Source organism: Dasypus novemcinctus, chromosome 25 (assembly GCF_030445035.2).
Source record: "Dasypus novemcinctus isolate mDasNov1 chromosome 25, mDasNov1.1.hap2, whole genome shotgun sequence".
Lineage (NCBI taxonomy): Eukaryota > Metazoa > Chordata > Mammalia > Cingulata > Dasypodidae > Dasypus > Dasypus novemcinctus.
Genome location: NC_080697.1, coordinates 38,606,601 through 38,631,237, shown reverse-complemented (window position 1 = coordinate 38,631,237; position 24,637 = coordinate 38,606,601). Strand labels below are relative to the sequence as shown.

General features: G+C 38.2%; 1 long non-coding RNA gene and 1 pseudogene across 1 annotated transcript in view; both read left to right on the top strand.

Moving 5' to 3' along the window:
- LOC105746947 (uncharacterized) overlaps positions 1-24,637 on the top strand; it is a 152,555-nt gene that overhangs the window by 82,951 nt on the left and 44,967 nt on the right. The window contains exon 3 of the long non-coding RNA XR_001119153.3: positions 10,162-10,284. This is a non-coding gene — a long non-coding RNA (uncharacterized lncRNA). The remainder of the gene's footprint in view (positions 1-10,161; positions 10,285-24,637) is intronic.
- Positions 19,475-24,132, top strand: LOC101445505 (heterogeneous nuclear ribonucleoprotein C pseudogene; annotated as a pseudogene).

Genomic DNA, 24,637 nt, shown 5'->3' with positions numbered 1-24,637 from the left:
TACATTGTATAGTTTCTTTTAAATCAGTTAGAAGAATAGAGTTATTAACAAAAATACATTTGTAGTCTCTTTTATAACTACCTAGGTAGACCTATGCTCTTTATTCTTCATGTACATTCCTGTCAGGTTTTATTACTTCCAACCTTATCTACTGCTACATCTGTTCTTCACATAAAAGCCAAAGCGATTCTTGAAAATCACAAACTCATATCATTTAACTCTCTTGATTAATATCTTACCTCCAGTATCTTTGTGCAATTAGAATAAAATCCAAGTGACTTTATGGCTTCTTACTTCTAACTGCATTTTCAATTTATCTCCAGACACTCTCCCAGGCATTGTCTTCACCCAACCACATGTAACTTTCATTCTGTACTTTAGGAACCCAAGCTCAAGCCTGTGTTCAGGATTTCACATTTGCTGTTCCCTCTACCTAGAAGGTTCTCCTGCCAGATTTTGCCACAATAGGCTCCTTATCTTTTTATTTTCAAAGAGTCTACATGTGGAAATTCTAATTAAGACAGCTCCCCACTCCCACTTTTTACTCTTTATTTGCTTACCTTGTTTAATTTTAATTATTGCTGTCATGATTATCAGAATTTATCATAGGTATTTGTTTTCCCCTTTAGAATGTTAACTCCACAACAGAACTTTTGTCTACTTTCATTGCTGCTGTTTCTTAAGTGCCTAAAAGAGTACATGCAATTCATACAGTGGGTTCTTGATAAAGGTTTGTAGAATAAATGGTGAAGATATTTAAAGGTAAGGAGATTATAGGAGAAATAAGAAAAACCTGTTTTCTCATTGAATTTTGCACATACCCTGCATTTTGATGTTGGATTACTATTTTGGGGATACTTAGTTTGCAAATATAATTCATACTATAACACAGAAGGCACAGAGAAATTGTACTATCTTTTATTTTTTTAGGGAGATAGCAAAGGAAATTCAGAGCAGGTGTCGTGTCATGCAATTAGGATACAGAATAATTCAGAAGGAATAAGCATATAGTGCAGCAACAGGAGAATTATGTGTAGTCAGAATTCGAAGATCCACACTGATACCACCACTATTTTCAGAACATGAATAATGTGTTGGCACTCTAATAGCCACTCTTTAAAAAAGTTCTTATTTTATTTTTCAACCATTTTACTTATGTCATATGATTTGCTTTCTCAGGGAGGCAGGGGCCTGGTATATATAAAGGGAAACACCTGGACTCTTGCTGAAAAAGGAAGGAAAAAATGAAGGCCACAGATATGGAATAGCATCTCCATTTTTAATATGGACATTTGCACTTACACTTTGCCTCATCCCATAAGTGTTTTATGTTACAGTACTGAATAAAGCCAAAGCAGAGAAAATAAGTAATGAGGCCAACACTTCCTGGAACATGCTCTGCACTTTTTAAACATTTACAGAATTAATTAGTGGATAAAAGTCAAGAAGCTGAGTGATGACATGTGATTCAATTCATGAGCCATATGAAGGGTCAGAAACCCATTTTTGTGTGGGTCCATTTGTGGGCTGGGATCCTTGAGGTTGCTGAGCAATGTAATTTATACATTCTCAGTGAATTCTTCCTCCACTCTCTTCTTACTCCCCCTCCCAGCTAAGTTCATTTCTTTTCAGTGTAACCACTGATGCACAATTATGGGGCTATATTGCTAATTATTTAACCAACAAATAAAAAAGAAAATTCTGTTGTTAGTCATCTGCTATAAGTTCAGTGCCTTTTGCTGTGCTAAGGAATGCAATAAGCTCTGTGTCTTAATGGAAAGAAAATGGGCCTGCGGAGAAACTGCTTGGTTGGTATTATTGTCAAGAGATGTAAACTAGATAACATGGTCTCCTCCTTATTAAAAAATGGGAATAACATTGTACCATATAGGTAAAACACTTGGAATAGTATCTGGCACAGAGTAGTGGTATAATAAGTATCAAATATGTATTTTTTATTATGAGGAATGAAAGTGAAACAATATGCTGCCCCCCTTTTCCCTGGGTCTACAAAGTAATTGGTAGAAAAATTGTACACACATGAAATAACTGGAGTGTAACTAAATGATGAATTTTGTTTAATTGCCTGCAAGTACAATTGGCATTTGGAGGAGAGATGATTGGGAGCTGGTACAATCAAAGAAGAATCCTAAAGAGGACCAGAATGGACTATTCTGAAAAGACTGTCAGAAGCGGACTTGGCCCAAAGGATAGGGAGTCCGTCTACCACATGGGAGGTCCGTGGTTCAAACCCCGGGCCTCCTTGACCCGTGTGGAGCTGGCCCATGCACAGTGCTGGTGCACGCAAGGAGTGCCCTGCCACACAGGGATGTCCCCTGCGTAGGGGAGCCCCACTCACAAGGAGTGCGCCCCATAAGGAGAGCCGCCCAGTGCGAAAGAAAATGCAGCCTGCCCAGGAATGGCGCCACACACACGGAGAGCTGACACAACAAAGATGACCCAACAAAAAGAAACACAGATTCCTGGTGCCGCTGATAAGAATAAGAGTGGTCACAGAAGAACATGCAGTGAATGGACACAGAGAGGAGACAACTGGGGCGGGATAAATAAAAAAATAAATCTTTTGGAAAAAAAAAAAGACCATGTGTCACTGATGGCCAAGGGCTGTCTCAAAGGTTCTTTTCCTTTGTGGCTGGACCTACTGACGAATGAATGAATGAATGAATGAATGAATGAATGAATGAATGAATGAATTTATACAATGTAATTTTTAATGCCAGGAAGCTATCACCCCTTTTTCCAGAATGCAGTGTGGGAGAGGGCTCCCTAAGTATAATGGAGGTAGTTCAATGCCAATTGTCAGGTAGAATTGGTGCATGTTAATGGAGGGAGAAGGGAGATGTGAGCAGTCTACAGATCCCCGAGAAGCTGTATTTTGCTCTTCTAGTGAGCAGAGGGTCAGGATTTCTGGCAACAGGTCCCAGCTGTATCACCAGTGACAGCCCATCTAGAGTCTGAGCTCCTAATATAGTGAAGTGGCCCAGAGAGGACTGAATTACTGCAAGAGCCTTTGGCTGCTCTGCCTGCTGCCACTCTCACCACCTTATGATAATATTTTAGTGCAGCCAAAATAATTATTTATAAACATAAGTCAAATAACACTTCTCTGCATAAAATTCTCCATATATTCCTGTATACCTGGAATAGGTGAGAAAAGTTTATCAGAACCCAGAGTTCATGATCTGAGCCTGGCTGCTTCTAACCTCTTCTCTTTTCACGCTTCCCTTACTGATAGCATTACAGTCACTCTGAATTCACTGTTGTTTCTTGATCAACTCTAGAACCCTGTGCCCTTGCTGTTTCCATGTTTTTCCTCTTCTATTCATTTAGGTTTCAATTCAGACACCATCTCTTTCACAATCCTCTCTAATATCGCAGCCTTCTTCAATCTCTGTGACCTAAAGGTGCTTCATTTTTCTTCATGGAGCTTACTATTACCTGCCATCTAGTAATGAAATCTGCCTATTATGTGCACTTGAACACCTCAAGTGACTAAACTGGTCTCTGTCATAACTTAGGTGATGAAAAGTATGTCTTGAATGAATATACCTATGAATTAATGAATGACTTAAGAGTGAGAACTGACACAAAAGCCACTGGGGGTCTGTAATTAGGGAGTGACTCAATGGATTTGGTGTTTAGGGAGGAAAATTAGATGATAATGTGCAGGATGCTTCTTATGAAGATGAGTATAGAGCAAAGAAACCAGAAGGAAAGCTGCTTTCATTAGCTGGAGGAAAACTGGATAAGGGGACAATGGGCAGGGATGGATCAAAGTGGACCCCAAGGCTTCTAATAACAGTTTGTCAAAGTCCCTAGGGAATTGGGGAATTTGGAAAAGGAGAAGCCAGGTAATGGTGATGAGGGAAATTGTGCATTCAACTGTGCACATACTGAGTTTGAAGTGTCAGAGTGCCATCCATATGGCCATGGGTCAGCTGGAAATTGGGCACTAGAGTTCAATCATCCAGCAAGGAGGAGTACAATAGGTGTCTTTGGTGGGGTGGTCCCAAAAGCACACCCAGAAGCAAGGCTTAGATGCCAGTGGTTTGTTAAGGAAGGCCTTTCAGGAGAAATCAGCACATCAGGGAAGTAGGAGCTACAAGGAATGGGGCATCACTAAGTTGTTTCAAAAAATCTTTTGAAATACGGACAAGCTCTAACGTGACTCACAGAGGGAGACTTTTAACGTAGTGTTGTTGTTTTTTTAATATATATATTTTAATTTATTTTTAAAAGATAGATCACAAAAAATGTTACATTAAAAAATATAAGAGGTTCCCATATATCCCAATCCCCACATCCCCCACCCCTCCCACATCGACCACTTCTTTCATTAGTGTGGTACAGTCATTGCATTTGATGACTACATTTTGGAGCACTGCTACACAGCATGGATTACAGGATTATAGTTTACACTCTCTCCCAGACTTGGAGTTGTCCTGAATGATAGTTCAGGGGCAGATGGAGGACACTGTATATCCTGCCTTAGTGTTTTCTAACTCACTGTCTGAGCAAGGTGAACAATGTGGTATACAGTCCCTGAGAGGAACCTTGGATTTCTAGTACAGGAGAGTGAAGCTTAGGCTCTTCTAAGACTTAAATGTTCCTGATAGGTTATTAAAAATGTTTTAGAGAAAGAGGATTGACCAAAAATTCTAAACATTTTCAGAAATGTAATTTTAATGCTGAGTAATATATAGGATTAGATCATTTCTGGGATACCCACTCCATTCTTCATATTACTTTGCACAGAGATAATGCATGACTCAAGATTTAAAATCTTTTGCATAAAGGAAGTTGATAAAATTAAGGCAATGGATTATAATACTAAAAGGGTTGAATGTGAGGAAATGAGTATGGCAAAAAAGAACAGAGCATCAAGGCAAGGTCTTGGGCTCAAAACCCACTGTAAGAGAATTTTGATAGGAGGAGCACAAAACAGAATCTGGGAATATGGGTAACCTGGAAATGTAAAGATAAGAAAGAACATTAGCTGATGAAGAGAGATATTGAGAGGGCTAATTCCATCTAAAAAAAATCGTTCAACCAGGTAAAAAGGAAGGCATCTGTGAATTTTGAGCAAGCAATTGAAGTACATTCTAAACATTGAAATCTCTGTAGGTGATGGCCACACTGAAAAGCAGTGAATAAATATAAGAAAATATAGATGCTTCATGTGAGGCATTTGGCAGTGGGGGGATGGAAGTGCCTTGTGATTGTCAGAAGGTATAGCAAAGTTAAAGGGAAGCAGAGTTAAGCTTTTAAGATAAACAATGAAGATTACTATCAATACCAGAACAGGATTGCCAAACTCTAAGAATCTATATTTCAATTTTTTCATATCAACAATGCAATAGAGAAAAAAAAATATATAAATATATATGGGGGAAACGGATGTAGCTCAGTGGCTAAGTGCCTGCCTCCCATGTACAAGGTCCTGGTTTCAATCTCTGGTACCTCTTTTCTTAAAAAAGTTATGTATATATATCTATATCTATAGGTATATATATATATATATATATATATATATATATATATATATATATATCTCCATTAGAAACAAAATGTCTTACAAGACCGAAACAAGAATAGCAAGCCTTGTCTTCTTGTCTTTGGATCAATTATGGGTATTAACTAATTGGTGTGTATTAAGTGAAAGACATACAAGAAGCAACAGAAACACAGAAGTCTGAAAAAAATAGGAGTACGACTTGATCTTTGGTCAGAGCAGAGCTCCCTTTGTAAAGAAATGTAACTTAGTGATTAAAAGTCTGGAAACAAGCAGAGGAGTGCCTTCATTTTGGTTCTGCCACATATTAACTATGTAGTATTGGGCAAGGTACTTAGCATGTCTTTGTCCTCATCTGTAAAATGAGAATAATAAAACCACCTACACCATATCATTGTTGAGAAGATAAAACAAGTTAATGTACAGGAAAAAAAAACTTAGTACAATGCCTAACACAAAGTAACTCTGCAATAAATGTCAAATATAATTATTATTTTATTATTATCTATTTTTAAATGAAACATCTCTGAGTAAATGGCTGTACCATTCTTCGATAATATTATATATTTGAATCATCCAACTGTCTCTCTGCTTAGTTTCCATTCTCACTAAGATAATTTCTGAATTTGCTTCCTATGTAGCTTAGTTTACAGAAAATGAATTCACATTCAACTGAAATGAACATTCCAGTCTGTGTGACACATATTTCCCATTAAAAATTAACATACTGACATTATGGTTCAGGCATTAAGAATTGAATCAGCATCATTCAATCCCTCTGAGAGAGATCAATTCTGAGTATAAAGACAAGACTGTGTTCCTGGGTCCAAACCCAGAGCACAATGAGTTCATTAAGTGACATCAATAGGTGAGGTGGAATGTGGTCAGCCAGTGGCACCAGTTCTTATATCCACCTGGATCCTGTTGGAAACTCTACAAGGATGCCCTGTGCATGCTAAGGTGCATGGGAAACAACAACCTTGGCCTCGGTCCCTAAATGTCTGTTAATCTTGATATAACCTGATACACTGTGCTTGCTCATTGTTCTCTTCAACAAACCACTGACAAAGAAAGTCATCTGACTGCTCTATACCATTTCTGAGCCTTTGTGGTTAGCCTGAAACCAGAACTAATTGGGGCATATGCAGTTCATGTCTGTCACCAGCAGCCGTTAGAATCCTTTGGTTCATTCTGACCCTAGCTGTGCTTAAAGAGTCATTCTGTGTTAAGCTTGTATTTGGCATGAGGATGAAAAAGACAGGACTTCAACCTAGGCATTAAAAATAATCAAGTAAGAATATTTCATGGACTCTAGATAATGTGTCTTATGTGAAAATCCCTATTTCTAGGATTAGCATATGAGCACAGATTGGCTAACACCTCATTTTTGTGCTAAAACTAAGACCCACAACATCATTTAATTAGTCAATCTCCTGTAAATGTATGGGTTTAGAAGAAAATGGCTTCAGCAAGATATCCTTGTAGCATTTTTATCCCTCATTGATTCTGCTCTGGTAAGCACATGCAATTCAACTGCCAGAAGAAGAATATGCTGAAGACACATCATTTTATAATACTGGAAAGCAGATTTATGGAGATTCTTGTGTACTTTGAATGCTAGCCTGATTATTAAAAGTGCTAGCATTCTTCCAACTTCTACATTATTTGGGGAAAATTGGTCCCTACAACAATGAGAGATTCATTATATAAGTTGACCTGGTGTTAGAAAAAGAAAATATTTTGATTACAGTCTGATCAAATATTACCTCTCATAGAAGTGAAACTCTTTATTCAGCTCTTTTTGATGGAATGGCTGGGTTATTAGCCAAGGAGTAAACTGACTGATTCCATGAAAGCATTTATAGTGCAGGCGGCACAGTGCTAAAATAAAGGGTACCATAAATTTTGTGCCAGTAGCTCCTTAAACAGGCATTCACCTTCTATGGATGGCAGTGCTTTTCAATTGCATAAGCAATTGTGTACATTACCGTGGCATGCAAACCCCAAGGCTGTTGGCAGAGCTGCTAATTTTTTTAAAAAGATGATTACCACTGCTCTTGGATTAGGTAAACTACGAGACACCAGAAGCAAGGCTTTCCAGCTTGAGAGCTTGTGTATTTGCCAAATGAGTGGTTTTGAAAATTGGCCTTCCTTTGCTGAAACATGTTTTTCTACACTCTAGGAATCTCCAGCATAAAAAAGAAACGTTGTGTCAGGACATAGGAGGCAAATTGAACATTGTACATCCTATTTATTCTTTCTTTTCTTTGGTGGATTGAAGACTAGCTGAATATGGGCTGCATTTATCCTCCATCATTCTTTTCAGTGGCTCCATGGTGAGGGTCCCAGGAGAGAGCACAATCTGGAGATGGCTGGATATTGAAACAATTCTATGAGCTCTGTTTGCAGGAGCACCCACTTAGGCTGTTAGGAAAGATATTATAGAGAACTCTGAGAGTAACAGATTGATTCTGGAATGTCAGGGAAGTGGGGGAAATCATCTGGAGACATTTGAGACAGAGGCCCTGGGGCTCCTTCCTGAATGGACTAAAAGGAAAACCACTTTTGTCTAAAGTACAGGGTATTTTTTTTTTTTTTTTTTGGAAAAATGGGCAAAAATAAAATAATTGTACTTTTTGAAATAGAATGATTAAAATTCATGAACAGCCTTCCATAGAAGGTTATTTCCTATGGAAAAATTGTGATAGTGGGTCCTACTTTTTTTTCCCAAATAAACTTTATTTCAACTTCAAAAGAAAACAAAACAACAGACAAAAGGCAGCTCAACAAACCATGGAATCATCACTCCAAAAAATCACAGGGTATTTTTGTCCAAAAACCTTCCCTATAATTTCAGGTTTCTTGGAAGAAGATATTGCAAACTAAAAGGGTCAGGTTAATATTTGAGAGTCAAAAATTAGTAATCATTAAAAAATAAAAACCAGGTGGTATGAGTGGGGAGAAACTCCTGCTCATGTTGCCAACCAAGGCAAAATTTAGTTAAAACTACAATTCTGGCAGCAGAGAGAGGACCTGACAAAGGAAGGGTGCTACAGAATTAGCCCCTTATACTCAGCTACTCAAAGCCAACAACTTGTAAATCAGAAAGGAACATGCATTTCATAGCTCCTAGGGACCTAGCCCCCAGATTTTAACATAAGTGACCACAAAGCCAGTTCTCAAACCATGGTTTGCATGAAGTCAAGGGGGCTAGCCACTACGCGTAATCTCTTCCCCCCCCCCCCCCCATTCACTGATGATAGAGACCAGCAACCTTGGATATTTCAACTATAAATGCTCTGAAACTGTTATTCGCTTTTTCTTTTAGCCTGAGGGGAGGGGGAACAAGATGATCTTGCTCTCTTGGCTCAGGATCTGAATCAAGGAGTTTAAATGAGTTATGGGATTTTATTTTGGAGCCAAGAGATTACACATGGTTATTTATGAGTCACCCTACCATGTATTTTGCATGTCCATCAGTTGCTCTTGGCCCAGAGGACCAGAATCAATATGTCACTGTAAATGTAGACAGAGCAGCCCCTGAAACAGGCAAGTCTAGAATATGAACATCAACGGGACTGAACAAAGCACTGCTGAGAGCTGGCCGGCCCAGGGAAATGTCAGGGCCTTGCAACAGCCATTGCTGCATGCTGCCGTGTCTGTATTTGTACCCTATCTATTAAAAGAGAGGTGAGAGAGGAGTACCTAAATCATTTTCTTCTTTCCTATTGATGGAATTTGGTTCTGTGTCCATTTGGGGGAGGGAGAATGAAAATTCAGGGGCTGAAAAATCAATCTTCTAATCTTAAAGACTGAAGAAACATTGGTTACTGGCTCACAAACCTGGGAAGCCACGAAAGTATATGATTGTCCTCCACTTCTTCCTTGTGGCCATGCATTCTCAAGTACACCATGTTGTCAGCATGAAGTACGAACAGACTTCAACCATGCCTGCTCTGTTCATGTTCTCCAGTGAGGTCCATTCATTCCATTATTCCTGGTATTCCCCTCCTCAGGGTTGTCTTGCTTTTCTTGACCCTTTTCAACTCACGGCCCAGCTCACCCCTGTGGTAGTTTTAAAATTATATCCAGGGAAGTGGATATGACTCAAGCAGCTGGGTGCCTGCCTACCACAAAGGAGGTGCCTCCTAAAGCAGACAAATAAGACAGCAAGATAGTGAGCTGACATGACAGGACAGTGCAGTGAGATGATGCAATGAAGAGGCACAGTGAGGAAATATAATGAGAGACAAAGCAAGCAGGAAGTGGAGGTGGCTCAAGTGATTGGGTTCCTCCCTCCCATGTGGGAGGTCCTGAGTTCAGTTCCCAGTGCCTCCTTAAAAAATAAGATAAAACAAGAACAGAGAGCCAGAGAGCAGCTAGTAAAAGTACAAACGATGGGAGGGGGGGAATAAATAAAATAACTCATAACTCATAAAAAAAATTAAATCCACAAATTCGTTGATACTCCTCCCTTCAAGAGGTGGAGTTAATTTTCTCCTGTGAGCATGGGTTGGACTTAGTGACTCACTCCTAATAGAAATAAAGTAGGAATGATGGCCTCTGACTAGGAGATTAGGTGGTAACAGCTAGGTAAATATCCTGCTTGTTTTCTCTCTGTCTCTCAGATCACTCAATTTGGGGTCAGCCAGCTGCCATGTCGAGCACCCCGGTGGAGAAGCTTACATGCCAAGGAATCGAAATTGTTGGTATCAGCCAGCAATGTACTGAGGTCTTCAGCCTCCAGCCATGTGAGTGAACTCAGAGAAGTGCAGCCCTAGCTTTCTAGTTGACTGTAACCTCATGAGAGGTCCTGAGCCAGAAGTTCCCTGCTAAGTCATTCCCAGGTTCCTTTCCCTTGGACACTGTGTGTTTTAAGTGTTTAATTTTAAGGTAATTTGATCCATAGCTATAGAGAACTAATATATCCCCAGAGTTGTCTTTTAATATTGTTTCACTGCTCCATTGGTAAGACTGCTCTTGACTAGTTCTAGCCTGCTCTCTGAATCCCTAAACCACTGTGTAGGTTCCTGAAACCATAATCCAGTGTTCTCCTGGGCATCAAAGGGATGTGCTCAAAAACTTGACTGTACCTCCCAGACACAGCTTCCCTACTACCTTAGCATGGGTTTGTCTAGAGGAAGTACAGAATTTTTAAAAGTGTTTTGTGAGAACAGGAATGAGTACTGCATTTTGAGAGCTAAGATGCTATTTCATATCATGGTTATAAAATGTGTAGTTCATTTGAACTCTTCTTCCTTCTTACCCTTCATTCAACCAGTTGCCAAGTCATGTCAGTCCTGCTTCCATGTTGTGCCTCACATGTGTCCTGTCCGATCTCTTTTATTGCTGTTGCATCTTTAGTTTGTACTTTCATTACACTTAATCAAGATTTTTTCCCTAGCGCCTTTACTTGTTACCGTTCCACCTTCCCTTCAATTCCTCATATACAGGGCTGATTCTTACCTCCCTGAAATAATATTATCAATCATGTTGCTTTCATCTATAAATATCTTAGTTTTATTCCAAATTCCCTACAGATAAGGTCCAATTTCATATCTGAAACTCTGTATAAACTTTGAGCTTCTTCATCATCATGCATTTGCTCATACTGTCCCTTCCACCTGAAATCCCCCTTTCTCCCATCTAAGCATATCCAAGGACCCTCCTGAGCCAAATGTGTTGTTTTAAGCTGTAAAAGGTTGTGAGAACTTGATGCACAGCTGTAGGTAACTAATACTAATGGTTGTGCTTTAGTGTAGTTTCACTGTCCTTCTCACAGTACTGTAAACTTATATTAATTCACAGTCCCCGAACAATTATAAATTACAGTGAGCTGCAATGAGCAATGTAACTTTTCTTCAAAGATTTATTTTTATTTATTTATTCATACCCCCTCATTATTTACAGTTGCTGTCTGCTCTATGTGTCCATTTGCTGTGTGCTCTCTGTGTCTGCTTGTCTTCTTTATGAGGCACCAGGAACTGAACCTGAGACCTCCCTTGTGCGAGAGAGGTGCTCAGTCTGTTGAGTCATTTCAGCTCCTTGGTTTATTATGACTCTCATTGTCTTTCCTCTCCGTGTCTCTTTGTTGTGTCGTCTTGTTGCGTCAGCTCACCACCCCTGCCCATTGCACCAGCTCACCTTCTCCAGGAGGCACCAGGAACCGAACCTGGGACCTCCCATGTGAGAGGCAGAAACCCAGTCATTGGAGGCACATCTACTTCCTGCAATATAATTTTTATTATCATATATCAGGCATATGATCAGAGAATTCATTAAAATATCTGGATCGTTGTTTTCCCACCTGCAAAACTAGTTTGGTCTAGGACTACTAAAGTTCTTGGTCCTTTTTACCTTTATATATTTTAATCCTTTGTGCTCCTAATAGTGCTAAGCACAAAGGAAACCAATAAAATATGTCAAATATTTTGAAATCTTAATCAGTCAATCAATGAGTATTTATTGAGTGACTACTGTGTGCCCAGAATTCTGCCAAGAACAATGAATCTTAAAATTCCCTTATGTGCCATCATTTTGCTGAAGCTATTGATTTTTTTTTTAATTTCCCATATGTCTTCTATTTCTACAGCTATTTTATAGTGATAATACTTTAAATAAAAGCCATTAAGAGAAAATGAAAGCATTCATCCTAACTCTGTACGTCTGTCTTACTAGTAAGCTTTTAATGGATGTTGAAGAGTAGATGGATATGTGAAATTTGAATAAGACCTGCAGGCTGGTCTAGCTTCATGGGCATGTGACTTGTGCAAAGTTGCATAGGACGCCAGGCTCCGAAGGAACCAGTGCTTGTTTTTACACTCTGTTGTAACTGTCTTGAAATTCTTAGCACTTTTTCATCTGGAGGCTCCACATTTTTATTTTGCACAGAGACCCACAAATTATGTTGCCTATCCTGTCTGCAAGTGATTCTAAGCATTCTTTCCCCTGCTTGTTAGCAATTAGTGGAGAGAGAGTGGTTGTGTGAGGTTAGTTCCCCAGAAATAAACCCTGGGATGAGTTTGTGTGCAAGTGATTTATTAAGAAAGTGCTCTGAGGGAAACAGATATGGGTTTGGGGAAAACAGGGCAGGAAACGGGGAGATGCCAAGCAAAGGTGTGCTTTTAGGCAAAGGTCCCTGAAATTTGCCTCTATCTGGTTCAGAAGGGAACATGCTAGAGTGTAAGTTATGCTGCGGTGAGGTGGTTGAGCTCTCACACTCCCATGCTCTTTTGGGCAGATGTTGGGAGGGGAGTAGACCTCACAAGAATTTCAGCTGTCTGCACATGCAAGCAAGCAAGCTCCAGTAGCTGGAGAACAATCCTAAAATTAGAATCATGGGTACAGACCTGTGGCAGAAGCATCCTGAAACTCAGGAAAGCAAATGCTAAAAAAATAAGAAGAACCCAAGAACATCTGGACAGAGCACTGACATGGTTCATTCTAGTGATCAATCACATTGAAATCAGTAAAAACCGTTTACTATTCCTGAGAACACTTAACTAAGACTTCAACTGTTAGCACTCTCCCAAAGCTTTAAATAATGGTAGAGCAGCAACAAACACGATTTGTTCAGTAATTGCATACTATGTGCCAGATATTGTGCTCCACACTGGAAAATACCCAGAAAGATAAGACAGGACTTATGTGGTTCTCAGAAAAGGAAAGTTGGACTGAATAGTAGTGACACCATTTTTTCATGAAACATTTACTATTAGTCAAACTGTAGCACTAAGCACTGAGTTACAAAGATAGTGACATTTGGTACTCGCTTTCAAGAAACTGATGGTGTTGAAAAGGTGGATATCACTCAGCTAACATGGAGTTGAAGAAGGTCAACCACCACACCATGGAGCCTAGAGTGCCTACAACTGAAAGCAGAAGGATTGCATCCAGTATCCATGTGGAATCTAAGCCCCCACTTGACACAGATGTGCAATGGACACAACCAATCCAATGTCCACAGAGAAAATGTGGCATTGGTGTGGGAAGGGTGGCCATGGTGGCTACTGGGTGCAGGGAATGGGAGGAAGAGATGAGATGGGGAGGCATTTTCAGGACATGGAGTTGTCCTGGGTGGTGCTTCACGGACAACTACGGGACATTGTAGATCCTCCCAGGGCCCACTGGATGGAACGTGGGAGAGTGTGGGCTATGATGTGGACCATTGACTATGGGGTGCAGTGATGCCCAAAGATATACTTACCAGGTACAATGGATGTGTCATGATGATGGGGGGGAATGTTGCTGTGGGGGGAGTGGGGGGTGGGGGCGGTGGGTTGAATGGGACCTCCTTTTTTTTAATGTAATATTTTTTAAAAAAATGAATTAAAAAAATTTTTAAAAAATGATTGAAGTGATAAATGCACAGCTATGTGATTATTCCAAATACCATTGATTGTACCCTTTGGATGACCTGTATGTTTTATTAATAAGTACCCATAAAATTGATTTATCAAAAAAAAATGAAAAGGTGGGTATCAGATTAACAGGTTAAAAACCAGCCCTTTAAAATATTACAGAGGGGAGCAAATGTAGCTAAGGTGAGTGAGCACCTACATCCTATATACAAGGTCGTGGGTTCAATCTTGGGTACCTCTTAAAACAGACAAAGGAAAAAAACTAGCTCTTGTTGGGGAGCAGATATAGCTCAGTGGTTGAGCACTTGCTTCCCATGTGAGAGGTCCTGGATTCAATCCCAGATACCTTCTAAACATAGGAAAAAAATGTTTCAGAGACATGTACAGGGTCCATTCAGATCAAAGAGGAGAAACATCTAAATCTTCTGGTGTTAAGTAGAATTTTTTTACATGAATAAAATGATGACAAGACGAGCATTCCAGGTAGCCAAATAATAGCCAAATACAAGAAATTTTAGTCCATTTTTTTCACCAATGACCTATTGAGTAAGGTGAAGGGGACCCAATGGTGAATAAAGGAAGCAATGTTTTTGCCCTCATTGAGCTTACATTCCAGTGAGAGAAACAGACAAACATACGAAGAAACTTAAAAATATAACATTAATAGATAGGTGTTTGCCAAGAAGACAGACACAAGATAACATGGTGTATTCAAATATCTGTAAATTGTTCAATCTCGCTATCAAGCTGGTGAAAAAACACCTTCATAGAAGATATTCTAAGTCATAGCAAGGAGCTTTGACAGTCTCTTGTAAGTGATGGGGAGCTACTGAAGAGGTTTAAACAAAAGAGAGACAGGTTCACATTTATATTTTAGAAGCATTACTCTTATATAATTAATCTACTTAGGGAACACACTTAACTTCCCTGGGCTTATCTGTAGTAAGTGGTTGCCCTACTTAGTGGTTTTTTTTTTTTCATTTCATCTCTATTATTTTAAGTCTCAGTTATCTGAGTTGAAGAAGCTTATTTAGAAGTTTCTATAGATCAGTGGTTCTGAAACAAGAGCAATCTCTCCACCCCCCGGTGGACATTTGGTATGGTCTGGAGGCACTTTCCATTATCATGGATTGGGAGGTGCCTCTGGCATCTGGTAGCTAGAGGTGAAGAATGCTGTTAAACATTCTGCACTGTACAGGAAAGCACCCCACAACGACGAATTAACAGATTCCAAACGTCTATAATGCCAATATTGAGAAACCCTGTTATGGGCTGGTAAAATAGGAAGTACCATAATTTTCTAAAAACAAAAAGGTACAGTTAGTGCTTGGAAGAGAGAAGGGAAGGTTTAAGAATACCTCTGTGGAAAATTCTTTGAACATTGTTCAGTGGCAACAGTTCTCAATTATGACATTTCAAACCTTGTGTCAAAAGATTGAGAGAAGTTTTAAATATTTTATTATTAATAATAAAGTACAAAGTTTGCACATTTAATGGCCTCTCTATTATATACTTCAAATTCAGCTATTTTTTTTTTCTTTACTGGGGGTAAAAGGGTGGAGTTACCTTAATATAGCGTAATGGGTCATGGGAGTGCAGCAAAGATGGGGATCATCTATTTTGTGAAAACCACTGTTTTATCATTTATTAATTTACAGTTTCTTTCCATATCCCAATTACAAAAGCATGTTTTTCTCTATTATTCGAAATCAAATTTAAATGAACAAATATTGAGTAATTCTATGCATAGGCTCTGGGATTATAAACATGAATAAAACATTGAAATTCAACTCCGTAAGTAAGGCAGACATCTCTAAATCCCCAGGTGTCTAGAATAAGAGCTATTATGGATGCATAAAAGACGCGTTAAGTGGAATGCTTTATGGGAGCGAGAGTGTATGGAGATTTTATGGAAGAAGGGCAAATGGAGTTGAAATCTGAAGCATGTGTATAATTTCAACAGGGTAGAGGTGAAGAAGTTATTCCAGGCAAAGGAAACTCCCCAGTCAAAGGATTGTGGGTGGGAAAAATGTAATTTTACTGCCACCTGTGAGTTGGTTAAAATTGGAGACAAACTGGGAGTAAATGGTAAAATATGACAGGGGCTTCCATGTTTCCTAAACTTTAAAAATTTTTCCTGTTTAGTATCACGAGGAAATTAGCAATGCCTTTCCTCTGGTATTCTACGAGTTTATAAATGCTTCATAATTTACAAAACATTCAAAATATATTAACTCATTTAATACATAACTTACCACTAATGAATTAAATTTAGTGAATGGTTATTGTCTCATCCAGCAGCAGCAGGAGTGGAGTTACATAATAAAAAATGCAGGAGGGACTCACAAAGCATTAATAATACTATTTCTTGGCACCATTATTTGTCATATCAAGAGGTATTGGCAAAAGCCCATGAGACAGTGAATATGTAATATTTAGCTTTTTTCATTACAAAAACATGTGATCTGGTAGAAAGACCCCAAATTGAAACAAATGAATACATAATCTGATTTCCTGGATTACCAAAAAAACCCAAGAATAGTTTATCAGAATAATCTAGTTCTCTCCCAAATCTGGATAATTTTCTTGAACTTTTAGGCTTTGGCTTTCTTTTTTGTGTTTTCTGGATTTTGTTTAAATCTGAAGGTGTTTCTTTTAAATATGTAAACTTAATCAAAACCCATATTAAAATCATATAGATTTTTCCAGAATAATTATTAAACTACTAATTTTGTAATTGGGTAATTACAAAAACAATTGAGAGTTTAAAAGAAAAGGAACAATGATGTAGTAGGAAGTTTTATAAATCACTCCTTCCACTAGAAAAATAAAAAAAGATAGAGAAAAAACTAGAATCAACTAGGAAGCAATCCTGGAGAAAGAATGAATACTAAGAACAACTACAGGAGTGCCGGAGGAGATGAGAGCCTGCCAAGAATTCAGCTTTTTAAATGACAGCATGAAGCAGTGATTAACCCCAAGCAATGGATGTGGAAAATGTTGAGTTTGTAGTAATGCAACGCCACCAGGAGCAAAGGCTGGTAGAGGAAAGTTCTCCTCTAAAATTTGGAGTTCTAGGTCAAATTCAGCCTGGGGGATGCATGAGAGACCAGCACAGAAGCTGACTTTGATTTCAGTCCTCTGGACAGCAAGGCCAGCCACTCACAGGCATCCACTTGGGGGTAAGAGCTAGTGTCTTGTTTTCTTTTTCCCTTCTTTCAGTGTATGAGCATATTCTCATACACAGAAGGACTGTTGAGGGCACAGCATAAACTCTGGTGTCTGTAGAGGGTTTCAGCCCTCTATAAAGCAGTGGCTTTTGGCCTTGCCACCAGCCTCTACCAGGGCTTAACGACCCTATGCACATTTTCCTTCGTGGTTTCATCTTTCTCTTTCTTGTATTGTTTAGTCTGGTTGCTCCTGGAAGGCCCAGTGTAGACCCTAGCCTCAGTTTCTCCCTGATGCAGTATATTTTGGCCTCACACCCATAGCCACAGGGACTTGAGGAGCCAGTGCACTTCTTTTGCTTTCTACCTCTCTTTCTATAGTTATTTTTCTCTCTCTCTTTCTTTTCTTTCTTCCTCTGTAATATATTTTTGGGTCTGGCGCATCCCTGAAGGACAAGCAGGAATACTGGCCTAAGTTTTGTCCTTGAAGTCTTCTGGCTTCCCACTGGAATATAACAACAGACTTGGATACATAGTACACTTCAGTAATTTTTCTGTTGTCCTTTTTTTTCCTCTCAAGCTTTTTTTAATGGATGAATTTGTCTGTTTGTATTTTTTCCTTTTGCTTTTCTTCCTTACCTTTTCCTTCTCCATTTTTCTTTCTTTTCTTCTTTTCTTTCTGTTCATAATATCACAGATTGAAGTGTAAGAGAACTAGATTTCTAGAGTGACCATTACAAAATGTCCAGTTCTCAACACAAAATTATATAACATACAAAGAGATAGAAAAGTATTTTTTTCCCAGTCACAGGACAAAGAACATGGACAAAGAACTAAAGGAAATCAGGGAAACAATATATGAACAAAATGAAAATTTCAATCCAAAGAATAAATATTATAAAGAAGAACCAAATGGAAATTCTGGAATATGAAAGGATACCATTGAAGTGGAACAAAAAATCAACAGTGGGGTTCAAGAACATATTGAAGAATGCAGAAGAAAAGATCAGGAAATTCAAAGGTAAAATTGTCCAGATTGAGGAGCAGAAAGAAAAAAGGATTTAAAAAAAATGAGCAGAGCCTGAGAAACCTGTGTAACATAGTCAAGCATACCAATATACACATCATCAGAGTACTAGAAGGAGAAGGGAGAGATAAAAGTCCATAGAAGATATTTGAAGATAAAATGGCAGGAAATTTCCCAAATCTGATGCAAGATGTGAGTGTGGAATCCAAGATGCTCAATGAATGCCATGCAGGATAAACTCAAAGAGATCTACACCAGGACACATTACGATCCTCAACTATCTGATGCCAATGACAAAAACAACCTTAAAATCATCAAGAGAGAAGGTCTTAATAAGATTAATATCCAGGGAACCAGATGTTCCACCTACCATATGGGAGGATCCAGGCTCAAGTGATAGGGCTTCCACCTACCATATGGGAGGATCCAGGCTTGATCTCTGGGGATTCCTGGTGAAACAGAAGAAGAGAAAGCATGCCTGTGCCGTGAGCCAGTGCCCACATGGTGAGCCAAGTGCCCGTTCAGCAAGGCGAGAGCCCACATGGTGATCTGAGTGTCCGCATGGTGAGCCAAATGCCTGCACAGTGAGCTGAATGCCGCATGAATGCCCACACAGCAAGTCAAGTCCCTGTGTATGAGCTGAGAACCCACATGAGTGCCCATGTGGTGAGCCAAGTGTCTGTACAGTGACCAGTGCCCATGCAAAAGTGAATCATGCAGCAGGATGATGATGCAACAAAAGAGAGACAAAGGGAAGAGTCAAGGTGAAGTGCAGCAGAAACCAGAACTGAGGTGGCACAATTTACAGGGAACCTCTCTCCACATCAGAGGTCCCCAGGATTGAATCCTCATTTCAGAGGAGGAGAAAAAAATGAGAAGACAAAAAGAGAATTAGATACAGAAGATCACACTGCAAATGGACACAGCCAGCTAAAACAGTGGGCGGGGAGGGAGTGGGGAAGAAAAAAGAAGCATAAAGTATATAGAGTTTTAAAAAAAAGGAAAAAATATTAATATCCAACTTCTCAATAGAAACCATGGAGTCCAGAAGACAGTGGGAGGGTATACTTTTAAAATGTGAAAGTAAAAAGCTGTTACCTGAGACTCATATATCTGACAAAGTTATTTTTCAAATATGAGGAAGAAAATAATACATTTCCAGACAACAAAAACTGAGGGAGTTCCTTATCCCTAGACCTATCTACAGGAAATGCTAAAGAGAATTCCCCATTTTGAAAGGAAAGGACACTAGACGATATTTCAATGCTAGATGAAGAATGAAAGACCTCTGGTATAAGTAACAATATGGGTAAATATATATGCCAATATTATTAGTTTTCTTTTATAATGCTATCTTGTACTTCTTATAAGGTTTAAAATTCAAATGCATAAAAAATTAAGTGTAAGAGGAGACTCAGGGGCCATTTTGTGAACAGATGAAGACTGAGTGGTTATGGCCGCGTTGCCGACCTTGAGCAGCAGTTTGTTTCTTCGTTTGGAACCTGGGATTGGAGATTCAGATTTGAATCTCTTCTCCCTCCCCCCTCCTGTGAGATTTGTTTTGATCTTCAGCTACAGTTTTGTGCTTTGTGACAAAGTCTATCATCAAACACCATGGCCAGCAATGTTAGCAACAAGACAGATCCTCTATTCATTGGGAATCTCAGAACTCTTGTGGTGAAGAAGTTTGCCATACTTCTTGAAGTATGTTCATAAGGGCTTTGCCTTTGTTCAATATGTTAATGACAGAAACACCCTCATTGTTGTGGCAGGAAAAGATGGCAGAATAATCGCTGGCCAGGTTTTAGATATTAATCTGGCTGCAGAGCCAAAAGTGAATGGAGGAAAAGCAGGTATGAAAGACCTGCAGCGGAGATGTACGGGTCAGTACCAGAACACCCTTCTCCGTCTCCTCTACTCAGCTCTTCTTTTGACTTGGACTATGATTTTTAATGGGATTATTATGACAGGATGTACAGCTACCCAGCACATGTTCCTCCTCCTCCTCTCATTGCTCGTGCTGTAGTGCCCTCAAAACACCAGTGTGTATCAGGAAACACCTCACGAAGGGGCAAAAGTGGCTTCGAGTCCAAGAGTGGACAGAGGGGATCTTCTTCTAAGTCTGGAAAATGGAAAGGATATGAAAATGGAAAGGTCATTAAGAAGGAGTTGACCCAAATAAAACAAAAAGTGGATTTTCTTCTGGAAAGCTTGGAGAAAATTGTAAAGGAGCAGAGCAAGCAAGGATAGATAAAGAATGATAAGTCAGAAGAGGAGCAGAGCAGGGGCTTCCTGAAGAAAGATGAGACTTATGTGAAGATGGAGTCTGAGGGGTATGCACATGACTCTGCTGAGGAGGGGGACCCACTGGATGATGATAATGAAGATCGAGGGGATGATCAGCTGGAGTTGATCAAGGATGATGAAAAAGAGGCAGAGGAAGGAGAGAATGACAGAGACAGCACCAATGGTGAGGATGACTCTAAAGCACATAGTGGGGTTTAGAAATCTTATCCCATTATTTCTTTTCCTAGGCGCTTGTCTGAGATCAAATTTTCACCAGCTCCTTTCCCCTGGTATCTTCAGCACTTGCTCACTGTTCTCCCCATCCTTGTCCTTCCATGTTCATCAGTTCATATTGCCCTGAGCCTAGTTCCATTTTCACTTCCTTTGATGCTTACGTTGAGTCTTACTCTGTAATTTTTGCTCTTAATTTTGATACCTTTTTATGATTTAACAATAAAAAGATCTATGGTTTTTATTTTAAAAATCAAGTGTATATCTGTCACTGGGAACACAATTACATAAAGATGTAACTTTTGAACAAAAACAGCATAAAAGAAAAGAAAGAGGGATGTAGGTACTATGTATGTGTAGGCTATAGAAGTTGGATGCGAGATGAGATCCCCATGCTTACCATAAAGAAAATAGGCCCCCCTCAAAAAAATACATAACAGGAAGAGTAAGTGATTCAAAATGTCTCCTTATAAAAGATCATCTGAATGAAAGAAGGTAATAGAAGAAAAAAGGACAAAAAAGATATAAAAATAACAACAAAAAACAATTAGCAAATGTCAGAAGTAAATCTTGCCTTATCAGTAATTTCTCTAATGTAAATAAATTAAACATTCAAATCAGAAAGCAAAGATTGGCAGAACGGATGACCTAATTTTATGCTGTTTACAAGAGACCCATCTTATATCTATAGATACAAACAGATTGAAAGTGAAAGGATGGAAAAATATTTCATGTAAATAGTAATCAAAAGAGCGGAGTAGCTATATTAATATCAGATATAATAGACATTAAGTTAAAAACTGTTACAAGAGTCAAAGAAGGACATCGTATGTCAAAGGAAATGGTCAATTCATAAAGATTATTTGACAATTATAAACATGTATGCACCTAGAAGCAGAGTGCCAAAATATATGAAGCAAATATTGACAAAATTGGTGGTAGAAACAGATAAACTCTATAATAACAGAAATTTCATGATATAACTTTCAATACTGGATGGAACATCTAAACAGAAGATCAGTAAGGAAATAAAGGGCTTGTACAACACTGCAAATGAGCTCAACCTAACCGACATTTAGGGACTACTTACCCAACAACAACAGAATGCATATTCATTTCAATCGCATAGGGACCATTTTCCAGACTAGATCATGTATTAGGGCAAAATAGAAGTCTCAATAAATTAAAAAATATGGAAATGATGAAAAGTAACTTGTCTGACAACAATGGAATGAATAACAGAAGGTAAACTGGAAAATATTCAAATACATAGAAATATAAGCAAAGCACTCTTAACCAATTGTAAAGAAGTATTTACAAGGGAAATTAGAAAATAATTAGAGACAAATGGAAACAAAGACAAGTGGAAACAACATACCATAACTTTGGTATGCAGCAAAGGCAGGGGCCAGAGGGAAATTTATAGCTGTGAATATCTATATTAAAAATGAAGAATCTCAGATTAATAACCTAGTTTGACACCTTGAGGAACTAGGAAAACAAGAGTAAAATATACTCAGAGTCAGCAAAAGAGGGAAAATAACAAAGATTAGAGCAGAAATAAATAAAATAGAGAAGAGGAAAACAATTTCAAGGACCAACAAAACAAAAAGTTCTTTGAAAAGAAATCAATAACATTGGCAAAACTTTAGCTAAACTGACAAGGAGAAAAAGAGAAAAGATGCAGATAACTAAACTCAGAAAGGAAAATGGTGATATCACTACCAAAGTTAAAGGATATTATGAAAAATTGTATGCCAACAATTAGATAATCTATAACAAATGGAAAAAATTCTTAGAAATACTTTATCCAAATTGATTCAAGAAGAAATAGAAAATGTCAACAAACATGTAACAAGAAAAAATATTAAAGCAATAATCAAAACTTTTCATAAAAGTAAAGTGTAGGACCAGATCATTTTACTGGGGAATCCTACAAACATTTAAAGAATTAATACTACTCCTTCTCAAGATCTTCCTAAAGAATTCAAGAGTAAAGAATACTTCCTAATTCATTCTATGAGGCCAGCCTTGCTCTCATTCAAAATCCTGATAAAGACAGTAGTAGAAAAGAAAATTCTGATCAATTTCTCTTATGATAATAGATGCAAAATCCTTAAGAAAATTCTGGTAATCTAAATCCAACAGCATATTAAAAAGAGTATACAACACGACTGAGTGGGATTCATGTCAGAAATGCAAGGGTGGTCTATCATATGAAAATCAAACATTGCAAAACATTATGTGAATAAAACGAAGGAAAATAACCCACATGATTATCGCAATAGATGGAGAAAAGGCATTTGGCAAAATCCAGCACCCTTTCTTGTGGAAACACTTAGAAAAACAGAAATAGAAGGGAACTTTCTTAACATGATAAAATCCATTTATGAAAGACTATAGCTAGCATCCTACTCAGTGATTAAAGCTTTCTCCCTAAAAACAGGAAGACTAGGATACCCATTTTCACCACTGTGATTCGATATTATAATAGAAGTTCTTGTCAGAACAATTAGGCAAGAAAAAGAAATAAAATGCATCCAAATTGGAAAGGGAGGAGTAAAATTATCTTTATTTGGAGATGACATGATGATATATATCCTGAAGGAATACAGAAGAAAATTATTAGAACTAATAAATCAGGAAAGTAGCAGGGAACAAGATCAACACACACACATCAAACAATTTCATTCCTGTATATTAACAATGAAAGCTCCAAAGAGGAAATTAAGAAAGCAATTAAATTTACAGTAGCATCTAAAAGAATAAAATGTCTAGGCATAAATTTAAGTATAAAAAAGACTTTACTGAAATCTACAAAACACTGCTGAAATAAATTAAAGAAGACCTACACAAATGGCAAGACATTCCATTTTCATGGACTGGAAATGTCAACATTCTGTAAAAATGGAAAAATTGATCCCCTAGTTAAGGGGCCCTGAATAGCTAAAAGAATCTTGAAAAAGAAGAACAGGTTTGGATATCTCCCACTTTCAAAATGTATTACAAAGAGATAGTAATCAAAGCAGTGAGATTCTGGCACAAAGATGGACAAACTGACCAGGAGAAGGGAATCATCTGTCCAGAAATAGACCCACCTTTCTATGGCCAATGCAATTTTGACCAGGGTCCTAAGACTTCCTGAAGGGAAAGAATAGGTTCTTCAATAATGGTATAGGTAAAACTGTTTATCTATGTGGAGAAAATGAAATTAGCTATCCCCAACAATCTATACAAAAATCAGCTTGAAATGGATTTAAATATAATAGCTCAAACTGCAAAATTCTTAGAAGATTACAACAGGGGCAAATCATCATGACCAGGGATTCAGCAATGGGTTCTTGGATATTACACATAAGCATGAAGAGCAGAAGAAGCAATAGATAAATTTGATTTCATCAAAGAAAATTAGCAAGAGAGTGAGAAAAACCCTACAGTATGGGAGAAAAATAATTGCAAACTGTATATCAGTTAATGGTTCAATAGCCAGACTATATAATGGGCTTTTACAATGCAATAACAAAAAGACAATCCAATTAAAAAATGGACAAAAGGCTTGAAAAGATTTTTCTCCAAAGAAGAAATACAAACTGCCAACAAAAGCATACAAACATATTCAACATATTTAGCCATAAGAAAATGCAAGCTAAAACTACAAGGAGATACCACTTCATGTTCACGAAGATAGGTATTACTTAAAAACTGAAAATAACGAGTTGGAGAAGATGTGGAGAAATTGGAACTCTGGTGCATTGTTGGTGAGAATGTAAAATGATGCCACCACTCTGGAAAGCAATATGGAGATTCCTCAAAAAGTTAGATAGATTTGCCATTTGACTTGGCAATCCTACTTCTAGAGATATACCCAAGACAGTGAAAATGGAGTTGCAAACAGATACTTGTACAAATGTTTATGGCAGCATTATTCACAATAGCCAAAAGCTAGAAACAAACCACGTGTCCATTAACAAGTGAATGAATAAACAAAATGTGGTTCATACATAAAATGTAAAATTATTCAGTCATAAGAAAA